Source organism: Phoca vitulina, unplaced genomic scaffold, assembly GCF_004348235.1.
Source record: "Phoca vitulina isolate PV1807 unplaced genomic scaffold, GSC_HSeal_1.0 scaffold13, whole genome shotgun sequence".
Classification (NCBI taxonomy): Eukaryota; Metazoa; Chordata; class Mammalia; order Carnivora; family Phocidae; genus Phoca; species Phoca vitulina.
In genome coordinates, this window is record NW_022589716.1 from 4,894,962 (window position 1) to 4,907,274 (window position 12,313).

Consider the following 12,313-nt stretch of genomic DNA (forward strand, 5'->3'; position numbering starts at 1 on the left):
CACCCTGGCTTTTTGCCACTTGCCCGAGCATTAATGCAGCTGACCTCTGGAGTTCTTCTGTGACTCCACAGCTGGCTGCAGGGTTGACCTGCCCAAGGACTCTGCTTGTCCACTCGTGTCACAGGGGTTGGTCAGACTGTGCAGGGACCCTGAGAGCCCGAGTTGGCAGAACCGGCCCTAGCTCTGTCATGGGCTCACTCTGCTGAGTGGCTTTTGGGATGGTCCTCTTTGCTCCCTATAAAACGGGTTGGTTTTATTGAGCCTCTTGTTTCTGAGCTTGCTGGAAAGATATCTGCCTCCACGCTGCTTCTCCTTTTCTTACTATATAGTGCTGACGTGTTCAAAGGCTTCCAATTGAGAGATGAGGCTGAAAAAAAAGTAATACAATTCACTTTTGCTTTGTGTCTTTTAACTATCTGGCTCTCACATGTGAAAACATTTTATATATTGGAAAAAGTGCTTTTTGATGACTGTGTAAAATACCCATTACTTGTCACTTTCTTCATCATTTCTGCATTTTAAAAGTGTCCCATTAAAGGTCCAATAGCCCTATTAGAGTGTGAAGAATAAGGCCAAGATAAGGAAATAAAATCTCCAAAATACCTTAAAAACCATCTTGACTGCCCATTTGTTTGTTTATTTTTTGAGATTTTATTTAAATTCAAGTTAGTTAGGGGCGCCTGGATGGCTCAGTCATTTAAGCATCCGACTCTTGATTTCGGCTCAGGTCATGATCTCAGGGTTGTGAGATGGAGCCCTGCATGGGGCTCCCTCCTCAGTGGGGAGTCCGCTTAAGATTCTCTTGCTCCCTCTCCCTCTGCTCCCCTCTCTCAAATAAATAAATAAATATTTTAAAAAAATAAAAAAAATAATTCAAGTTAGTTAACATATAGTGTATTACTAGTTTCAGAGCTAGAATCCAGTGATTCATCACTTGCCTACAATACCCAGTGCTCATCACAACAAGTGCCCTCCTTAATGCCCATTCCCCACTTACTCCCCCCCCACCTCCCTTTGGGTGCCCAGTTTTTTTTTTTTTTTTAATTTTATTTATTTATTTGACAGAGAGATAGAGAACACAAGTAGGCAGAGAGAGAGGGAGAAGCAGGCTCCCCGCAGAGCAGGGAGCCCGATGCGGGACTCGATCCCAGGACCCTGGGATCATGACCTGAGCCGAAGGCAGCCGCTCAACCGACTGAGCCACCCAGGCGCCCCTGGGTGCCCAGTTTTTATCTCTCCTCTGGTCAAGCTTATTTCCCAGGTTTGTCCCAATGAGTCCAGTGGAATTTCCAAGGGGGGCTATTCGAGCGGCACACAGACCACCCGGCTTTGCCACTTGCTCTCGAGGAGGCATCTGATTTTTTCCGAGAGCTGTGAATCACCACCGGGGTTTCAGTCCCAACAGCATGGCTTCCAAAGGGGGCACAGAAGCCCCGGACTCTGCCACATCCTCCTCCTCCTCCCTGTCCACGTCTAAAGTACATGTTCGTGAGCAATAAAGGGAGCACAAAATGGGCAGTAATACGAAGGCTTTGCTAACCCAACCCGTGTGCAGGCGGCTGGGGGTAAATAAGCATCGATCGGTCTGGGACCAGCAAAGAGACATGGGCCCCAGTATAACAAGCGCTGCTTACAGTCGAGGGGAGGGTGACGTCCCCAAGGCCAGTGTATGGACAGAGCCATCGCTCAGCTACCGTTTCCAGGAGACCCCAGGTGGCTTTTAAGGAACTCGGGAGAATAAGCAACAAGCACGGTTGCAGTGAGGTGGAAAGAACACTACTGAGTTTGGCTTTTCCATTCAGTGCCCTTCTGATACTGTGCTTCTGAGACCATGTGTCACAGGGACCCCGGTGGAGCTGAGGACGTGCGGAGGGGTGGAGGGAGACGGGGTGAGCCCTGATTGTGCTTGCTGGGTCTACACTCGGCGTAGAGTTACTTAAGACACACCAGAATGGAGATTTTATAGGAGTTGAGAGGTCATGTACTTTTGACCAATGCACGTTAGTTGGAAAAAAAATGCTAGGGACTCCACCTTTCTCCCCTCTGATTTTTACGAAAGGGGGTGTGCAATGCCCTGAGAACGACAAACCCGGGTCACATCTGACAATGGTCATGCCTAGTTCCAAGGGCTTCCTTTAGGACATGGACTGTCCCTACTGTCCCAGACCTAACACAGCTCCAACATGGGATTAGACAGGCTGCCATTGGACCACATGGTAAAGATTTTAAGTATGTCTTATGGCAAATTGTCTTAGTTTTTAAATGATTGCATAAATAGGACCATTTTACATTCAGACGAATCTAGGTTTTGGTAGCAGATTTATCCAAAGATAAAAACGTTGGAAGAGCCAACACAGGGAAACCCGTGAGGAACTGTGACTCACTCGACATTTCTAGAAAATACGCCGTGTGAGTACTTTTTGAAATAAAGTTCAAAAAGGGTTATCATATCAAATTATGGTTGACGAGAGCTCCATAAATGAGAAAAATCAAGAAACTGAATTTGAAAGATGGTGTGTTTTCATGATCAAAAAAGAAATCGTCTTTTTTTTTTTTTTTTACCAAATTTTTTTTTTTAAACTAAGTTTAAGTCCACACATCACAATATGGACATTCCAGTGGGGTTGTTGTTTTGAAGTAGTGGATGGCTGGAGATTCGTTCTTCTAGGGCTGTGGAACATTCATTCGCTCGGCAAACATTTGTGTATGTACTATGAGCCAGACCCTCTCTACTCACCAAGGCTATAACAGGTTCACAGTAGCCCTTTCCCTCAAGATGCTAACCTTCTGGCAATATGGAAAAGCCAAGCGCCATGTGGACTCAGATATGAAGGACAGTATGCAAGGCTCCGTCACGTGACAGCCCTCGGCTGAGGCACGTGAGGAGGTCTCGTAAGGCTTACAGACTGGTTTGTAGATAGTTCCGAGGACAAGCTCTCTGTGGCAGCCTCTCTGGGTGAGCCGCTGAAGAAGCGTCTTTGCGTGTGTTCCGGATCTGCTGTATGGGCCAAACACCCTCACCGCACACATCATGCCTTGTGTGGGGTAGATACACTATGTGGAACTAACAACCTTGTTAAAATTTAAAACTGGTCATTTCTCAAATGTGTAGTTCATATATCAGAAGTCAGCTGCCGGAGAACTTCGGAAAAAATAGAGACTGGCAACCTTGAGCAACATCATGTTATGTCCTTAGGGTAGTAGTGCTGCCCTGTTCCCTACGGGCAGGCTGAGAGGAACCGGTGGTCAAGGGAGGGCTGGCTAGAGCGGGACTGGACACAGTGCCTTCCCATGGCCTGGCGAGGGCTCGGGTCACTCCCTGTTGGCTCCCATGAGAGAGGCGTGTGCTCAGAATATCTTCCCTTTGGCCAGAGCCGTTGTTACAAGTGGTTCTGCGCAAGGAAGCGACCAGTCCCAGTGAGCGCCTTCCGTTGCTCTGGTGGCCCTTCGCTGGAGGCCGTCACCGCTGTGGTGTGGTGGTGATGGGTAGTGCGTCCACAATGGGCTTCAAGGCCCCGTGAAGGCTGTCATGAAGCATGAAACCTTTGGACACCGACTTCCTGCCGCAATAAATGAAAAGCCGTCACACGCGTCCAGACGGCTCTTTGGTGTTTCGAACGGTAGCTTGGTGTCCCAATTCTGATTTGGCCTCATAAGTTGAAGCTTCCCATGGGGTCCAGGTCAAGGGATGAGCAAAGCATCCCCATCCTCCCCCTACACCCCGGCTCGGGTGCGCGAGGACCTTTGTCCCACGCTGGACTGACCTCTTCCTTCTCCTACACTCTGGTCAAGGGGGTCTACACGACTTTGAAGAAAGGGAGATAATATGGCCTCCAGCACCCTCGCCTTACACATTTTAGATGCTCAAAAGGAATCTCCCTCTTTATTCGACAGGTCGTTTACTGCACATGATCGGTGAATACCGGGCTGTAGAGTGTGGTCATTGTCACATCCAAGATGCCCACGGTGCTTCGGCAGGGCAGTCTCTTTCTCCCCCACCCCATCCACCCCTCCTGTTGCAGTTCAGGTCTGTGCCTGCATCCTCCCGGGAGTGGGAGTGCCTCTCATCATTTCTGTTTTATTGGTTCAGATGCCCCCCAGAGCTAATGTCCCATTCAATGTCTTTCTTTGGCTTTTTCTATTATAAAAACCTACAAAAGACACGCAAATGTGTCTCTCCATTTGACTCTTTATGAGTTCCCTCCACCTTTGACGTACTTGTCACACTCAATCCTGGGACTGCAGGCTAAGTGAGAAATCTCTGTGGGCAGATGGAGGCGCACCAGCTGGATTTCCCCTCGAGAACGAGCTCGCAGGGAATGTGGTCAGCACGTAATCTCCAGCTGCCGGTTCCTCCAGGGTCCACCTGTGCTGCAGGTCCATGTCACCCAAGGCCACTGCATCCAGGGCCTGAGAGGCGGGGGACGGAGGCCATCTGGAGGCGGCATCTGCTCTGGGACTCCCTGCCAGGCTGGCGCAGCTTCATCAGGCTTGCTTCGCTGTTGAGTCTCCTTCTGCTCAATCCTGCTTCCTCCCACTTCCCTTCATGGGGGTTGATCCCTGATAAACATCCTGCACCCCGAACTCCAGCTCAGTATCTGCTTCTGGAGAAGTCACTCCACAACAACCTTTCCACCAGCGGCTGCCAATTCCGAGAGCCCATTTCAGGCCAGATGGGTACAGAGCACCGGGTGTCCATGAGCTACATAGCGTGGTGAGCATCTGTCCCAGAACACGTCTCAGAAGGCTGGGGGCAAAGGTCGTGTCTGGTCTTAATGCAACGGTTGGAGATCTTGGGCACCAACACGGGGGCAGACACAGCCTCCCTGCCAGGACCCACCCAAGATCACGGGGTTTGTAAGGCTAGTTCACGGACAGGGTATGCCAGGCCCTCCTCACGCCGTGGCTTCTGCCCGTGATGCCATCCCACCTTGCCTGCCATGGGCAGACAAACCAGCCATTGCTTTGGAGGGCTGACCAACAAGTGGCCAAATGCCAGGCTGAGTACCAGGGGATGCAAGGACAGATGGACAGACACCACGGCATGCAAGCTCTAAACGATGCCGTGTGACAGTCGTTGGGGCCCTGCTGATGCCTCCTTCAGAAGTGGGCTGGGAGGCTGAACCAGCAAAGGACAATGTCATCATCCTCACAGAATTGAGAAGGTTCCTACCTGCTCCCTCTCCTGGGGCTCCTCCCTGAACACGTACAGCTGTGGGGACTCGAACTCTGCAGGTGCGCGTGCATGTGTGTGCAGGTGCAAGAGCAGAGCATGCCCCCCCCACCGGGCCGACTCCTGGGCCACAGCACCCCTGGGCTCCCTCCCCACCCCCGCCCCTGCCTCCGTCTTTCCTGGCTACTCCCTCACAGACCTGCCCATCCGCCCCCTGCATACCGCTGAGTGGCGCCATCGAGACCCCAGGGGACAGAAGAATCACGCAGGCAAGCCCTGCTGAAACTCCTGACCCAGAAAATCAGGACATGGAATAAAATCATTATTACAGTCTTAAGCCCCTGAGTTTTGGGGGAATTGATTTTGTAATATATATATTTTTTGACATAACGTTCTTTTGGTTCATTCACAATTACACCAACGAAATGATTTTACAAACTCGCTGGTGCTCCATTCAGCTGTGTCCTTGTCACTGTCGCCACAGAACTCGGTGGTATAAAGCAGTAGCCACTTTCTCGTGCTTACCGTTTTGTGGGGCACGGGTTTGGAGACGGCTGGGCGGCTGTGGCTCGGGGTCGGTCCCGTGGCTGTGGTGAGACACTGGGCGGGATTGCGGTCCCCCCCCGAAAGCTTGACGGGGAGGTCAGGCCGTGGGCTGGCGGCCATCAGGGCACCAGCGTGTGGCCTCTTCAGCCTGAGGGGGAGCTCATGGCACTTGGTTTCCCCCTGAGCAAGGGTCCCAGAGAACCAGGGGGAAGTTGCAGGTCTTTTTCTGACCTGGCACTGGAAATCACAAAGCATCCCTCTGGCTGTTCTCCCTCGGTCTGAACGGTGCTGGGCTGGCCCAGAATCCTGGGGAGCAGCCACCCACCTCTTATGGGAAGGGTGTCATGTAACTTTGGGGTCATGTGTTAAAACTGTCGCAAGCTGCTGTTCTTTAAGTTAACTTGCCTTTCAACGACCCCGATCACTCCATCCCCCAACTGCCCCGCGGACTAGTACCCAGGGAGAAAAGAGCCAAAGAGGGGAAAAGCTGTAGGTAGATGACTTTCTTAATAATCACTGCACTCACATTTTTGAGTGATTCTTTACGGGAACCACTATGCGAGGCCCTTGTTTTGTAACTAATCTCTACACCCGGCATGGGGCTCGAACTCACAACCCGGACATCGAGTGTCATCTCGGGCTCCCCTGACGGAGCCAGCCAGGCGCCCCAGCAAGGCCCTTTTGTGATCTTCTGCGGTCTCCACAGCATCCTTAGGAAGTAGTTACTGTTATGTCTCCCACTTAACAGGTGGAGAAACTGAGGCACAGAGTGACTCCGTCCCTTGCCTCAAGCCATAGCCAGGGGGTAGTGGCAGCCGGAATGCATTTGTGGTTTTCTGATACTAGAATCCGACCTCTTAGATGCTCTGCTATACTTTCTCCCCCATTGGAGGGCAGGCACTTTCGTTCCAGGGGTCAGTTCACACCGTGGAATCCAGGCGTGGCTCTCTTCCCGCAGAGGCCCTGAGTCAGGAGGGCGGGGTGGCCGTGGGTGGGCTGCCCCCGCGCAGGGGAGTAGGAATCCTGCCCAGGCTTCAGCTTCCGCCTGGGCCCTCCCCTCCTGGCTTCATGTGGTCATGCTTACTGTTGAGTAGCTGACCCTTCAGGTGAATGTAGAGAGAGATTAGCAACACTGTGATGACTTGAGCTCATAGGAACTGGGCATTTGGTTATTTATTGGGAAATTGAGACAGCCATGAGCTGATGTGAATTTGCTTTCAAATTTTAAAGATTTTATTTATTTATTTGTCAGAGAGCACAAGCAGGGGGAGTGGCGGGCAGAGGGAGAGGGAGAAGCAGACTCCCCGCTGAGCAGGGAGCCCCATGCGGGGCTCGATCCCAGGACCCTGGGATCATGATCTGAGCCGAATGAAGGCAGATGCTTAACCGACTGACCCACTCAGGTGCCTCTGTTTTCATATTTTAAAAGTTAAACTGGTGTGTAATAAAAATAATTCTATGGTATAGAAGGATATACCCTGGCACCACCTCCAAAGCCTGGACAGACGCCCCAGCCCCATTTCCAGGGGCAGCCACTGTGAAGTTTCCAGCGTCCTCATCCAGAAACATGTACAACAGTGTCCCCATCTTCTGGTGTGCGGGTGTGCGCTCCTTCCTGCCACCCCTGTGACACCATCTTCCTTGCTCTTGCTGTCATAGACCATGCGTCCACGGAGAGTCTCGAGTGTGGCGTGGTGTACATGGATGGGCATGTCTGGAGGAGAAGGCAAGTGTTTTCCCGAGGGAGGTGGGACCAGGGCGGAAGGGAAGGTACAAGAAGGACAGATCGTCAGGCTCTGAGGCGGCCTCTGCCCTCTGCGGTCCCCGTACCGCTCACCGAGCCATCGAGCGCGGTCTCTCTTCCCATGGCTGGCCTCGATGCTTGCTCTGGCCGACAGCCTACGGTCCAAGTGACAGTTCTGAGAGAGCACGAAGCTGTGCACGTGCATTTGCTGTTCTGGAAACCCGCCCAGCACTCACCTGAACCAGCCTGGGCCATCCTGCCGGGGCGGGGGGGGAGTGTGTGGAGACCATGAGGAGCAGGGCACGGTCACCTGGCCAAGGCCATCGTAGGCCAGCCAGCCCCCCCACTCCTCCTGGACCAACCAACTGACCACAGATGCGAGAGCGAGCCCTGCCACGACCAACCGACAGCCAGCCGACTGTCAGACATGGGAGAGCTCGGATGAGGTGCTGCTGACCTCAGTGATCGGGCCACTGGTTTGGAGGTTCTTGTTAGGCAGGAGCATCGTGACAGTAAATAACCCATACAGCCCTTTGTCTGGAGGATGATGCACAGTAAGGCTGTGAAGGTCAAGAGCTTTTGTTTTGTTTTTTTTTTTAAATCACTGGATAGGGGCGGCTGGGTGGCTCAGTCATTAAGCGTCTGCCTTCGGCTCAGGTCATGATCCCAGGGTCCTGGGATCGAGCCCCGCATTGGGTTCCCTGCTCAGTGGGGAGTCTGCTTCTCCCTCCCCCTCTGCCTGCCACTCCCCCTGCTTGTGCTCTCTCTGTCTCTGTCTCTGACAGATGAATAAATAAAATCTTTAAAAAAATATAAAAAAAAAAATCACTGGATAATCTACATTCTGGTAAAATGAAGCCGGTTGAGAGAAAACCGCTCCCACAGCTGTCTCCACACGATGCAGTAGGAGTAACAAGCTCTATAAATGGTTCAGCCTTACCAGCTCCCCTGGGTCTTGGGCTGACTTATGGCGAGAGCATGTGAGATTGATTATATTTGCTACCGACTGTTATTAACAAACTGGTGCTGCGATGAGCCGATCTGCCTTTTTTTTTTTTTTTTTTTTTTTTTGCATAAAGACCTGCCAGAACCCAAAGTTCCTTAAGTTCCTTAACTTTTTTTTTTTTGTCGTCTCATGTACTCCTTTGGCTTCAGATAAAGCCTACTGTCCTCCTTCTCAGAATGTTGTAAAATGAATAAAATAAAATATATAGGATTACAAAGAAAACCTCAGTTGAGATACAATTCTCTTAAAAATTAGAACAAATGTATGAATTAGTCATATATGTGCCTTTTTATTATTAATGCATTACGCAGGATCTACCAGCAGGTCTAATGACAATCTTCACTTCAGAGTGGTGATGGCATTTTGAGAGTCATAGCTGTTGTGTCATATGAAACTGTCTGTCCTTTTCCTTGGTGACAAAGTCACAGGTCTTGCTGACATATACTAGCGTGGCATGGTCTTTATATTCATCATGGAGGGAAGATCTAAATTTTAGTTCGAAGTTGGGGGAAAGATGCCGTTTCCTCCCCCCTGCCCCCCATCCACGTTCATGGACCTTCTGAATTCTGGGGATGGACCAGGCAAGGAGACCATGTTTGACCTGATCTCCTCCAACATGTATCCATCAGTACCCAACTCCTATTTCTTCCTGTAATCCTTACATTTTGGACAGGAGTGGGACCACTTTGGATTTGGGGAAGGGAATGTTTTTCCATTTAGGGATGATCTGCCAGTTAGCAGTATGTCCTCGAAGACAAACACAACAAGCCATAAACGAAATCGTGCTCATGGAAAGATCTGACCTGCAGAACAATTTCCTTCCAGGTTATTTGTGGAGAAGTAGTTTCTTCTCCAAGATCGAAATCTCCACCTCTTCCTCCCCGCCCAGTGCTTGGGCCAGTGGGCTGAGGGAGAAGTCCTGGTTCCATGATTTAAGGGTCACTGGTGGAAATAAATCTGGGGACAGATCCACGAGCTCGGTTTACCCCTTTCCTCAAGTTCTAACCAAAGCGGTGATGCAGCAGCGACCTTCAAGGACCTACTCGGTGACTTGTGAGGGAAGCAGCCTGATGAACCGGACTTGATATGGGCGTAAACGTGTGATCCTCTGAGAACACCCCGCAGTTCTGGGGCGGAGGTCCTAGCTGGTGAAGGGCTGTCTCTCCGAAGACCTTTGGCCGCACATAGGGACCTGTGTCTTGTGCAGAGGCCTCGTGGCGGGGGGCAACAGCGGCTGTTGCCCCACCTCAGGGCCCTTCTGTGAGAACACGGGAAGTCCTGAGGCCAACCCCGAGCCAGAGGTACAGACCGACGACCTTGTCCATGTCTGCAGCTACCGCCTTCTGTGTGTGACAAACCGTCCAGGTCTTGCTTCCACTAAAATGCTGCCTCCGCCGGATGCGGTGGTTGGCTTTGGCCACACTGATGCTGCCATTTTCCCCATGGTGCTTTTCCTCCGATGAGAAAGGGGACTTCTGCTAACCCAGACTCCGGCCTGGCCCTCCCTGAGGCCTCCAGGAAGGCCCCTCCCACGCATCCCTCTTTCCTCCCCGCCTCTTTGCTCTCCTATCCTCTGTCCCCCGCACCCCTCCCTCACCCCGTTCCTTCCTCCCTGGGGAGAAGACAGAGCCTGCCCCACTGACCTGGCCCACGGCTGTTCCGGCCTCCTGGGAAGTTTCCTTCTCTTCTCGAGGCTCCCTCAGAGGCCTCCTTGGGAGCAGAAAGCCGGGATGCCCACCCCCCGACCCTGACCTGACATCGCTTTCTCTTTGATGACTCTAGGGAGCCCCAGGCCCAAAGCCAAGCATGGCCCAGCACTGAGGCCTTCCTTTCGGTGAGGACACTCACGTGTGTCACGTTTGGCGATGCCTGGCTCCCTTTGTTCATTTTTGAGCTAAGAAGACAGTTGATTCCAGGCATTGGGTGGTGCAGCCATGTCAGAGACAACCGCAGTCCATCCGTGCCAGGAGGTGTGAGGAAGCCACACCAGGCCCCGTCCTCCCCCAGCGCTCGAGGATGGGGGACGGATGGGGGGACAGACATCAAAGGCCAGAGGTTAGCGATCACACTCGTGCTCAGCTTCACCATCCTCCAGAAACCACAGGTGTGAGCAACGGAGAAGGCTGACCTTTCTGTCAACCCTAACCCACTTTGAATGGCTTTCATAATAGCTATGCTCTCCCCCTGGTTTCTGATGGCTTCAGCTTCAACTGCTCTCTCTCAAAAAAAAAAAAAAAAAAGTCCATTTGCTCATCTTGGGTGACAGGTTTCACCCATCTCTTTGCTTTGCAGAGCTGTGTGGGTGGCAAGCTCCTCTCATCAGATTTTTCCCATGCATCTTCAAACCGAAAGGGCTGACCTGCTGAGAGTTTCTTTCTGAGTCTACTGGGGAACCTCTACATCCTCCAGCCCCACCAGGCAGCGTGGCCAGGAGAGGCAGGGCACCCCCCAGTGGCCTTGGAGCCTGCAGACACTAGGCTGGGCCCCGATTCTGGAGAGCCTGGAGCAGACTTTGGGCATCTCGGGTTACTCCGTGGTTTAGTGAGCGGGGTGGGGTGCGATGGGGATTTTGACACAGAGGCCCTCAGATCCCAGCCTCCGGTGCAGCATACTCAGCCATGTGGGTCTCCACTGGTTCTCGTTCCAGCCCCCAGCCCATGTGGCTGCCAAGTCTCTGGAGGGACCCTTCTGTTACTAAGGAACTCCTGCTGCGTTGTTCTGGGCGCTTGGATAAACCAACCTTCCATTACTTCAACCTGCTCACCAGACAGTAAGAGGGACTTGAGGGCATCATTAGTACAAGAGGGGGGTACGGAGTGGGGCAGGATAGAGACCAGCTCACCTCCATCCTCCCCGCACCTTCCCCTGCAGGCTCGCCCTTTGCCCTTCTCTGCCATGAGAGTTTCAGGAGCTTCTGTGCCTGGCCAAGTTGGCCAATGGGATTATTGACGGCCTTACAGCAGACCCAGCATGGGGACCGACCAGTATCCTCACTGATTCCATAACTGTTGAGCACTTCTGTGTCTGGCATGGTGCTCGACGCTGTGGGGGCGAGGGAAGGGAGGGAGATGAAGGAAACATGGTCCTTGCTCTCGAGGGAGAGTGTGGCTACGGGTAGAGAAAGTATAACTTATTCCTGCATAACTGATTCAAAGACGAGGCCACATGAGAATCTGAGGACAGGGGGACGGGTGGAGGAGGAAGGAAGGGAGATGGAGGGAAGGGGGGCTGGGGATGTTCTGTGGGGCTCGAGGCACTCAAGGGAAGGAACATCATCCCTGGATGTGGGGTGTGGCGTGAGTGTGGATGGGCTGTCCAGCCTGAGTTCAATCTGACCGGTCTAGGAGCGACAGTCCTGCCCCTCTGGGTCTGTGTCTGGTCTCTGCTGATCCAGCATGAATAGCTAAGTGGCAGTGGGAATGTGACTCCTTCCTCTGCCTGCTGTCTTGGCTTGGTGGTCTTGCCCAATTTTGTACCACAGGTTGACTGATGGTGGTTTTAGGGCATCCATGACCTTCCCCCTGACCTCACTGTTCTGGTAGGTCAGCAGTGTGCTCTTTGCTCACAGTGCTCTGTGAATAGCCCAGGAGGGCCAGGCAGCTCATGTGCTGGAGGGCAGTGGGTTGGAATGATACCTTGGCTCCAGCAGGTCTGAACACTGACGTTGGGGTAGGCGGGGAAGTATCCAGATCCCAGGCCACATGGCAACCTTGAGCCCTTCTGAGAAGCCAGACTACAAGCTGATGCTCTATCTCCAGGCAGGGCAACTCAACTCCAAGTCTGGTCTAGGTAACTTTTTCTTAATAAAGAGATTTTATTTATTTTTTTGACCGGGGAAGGGGGG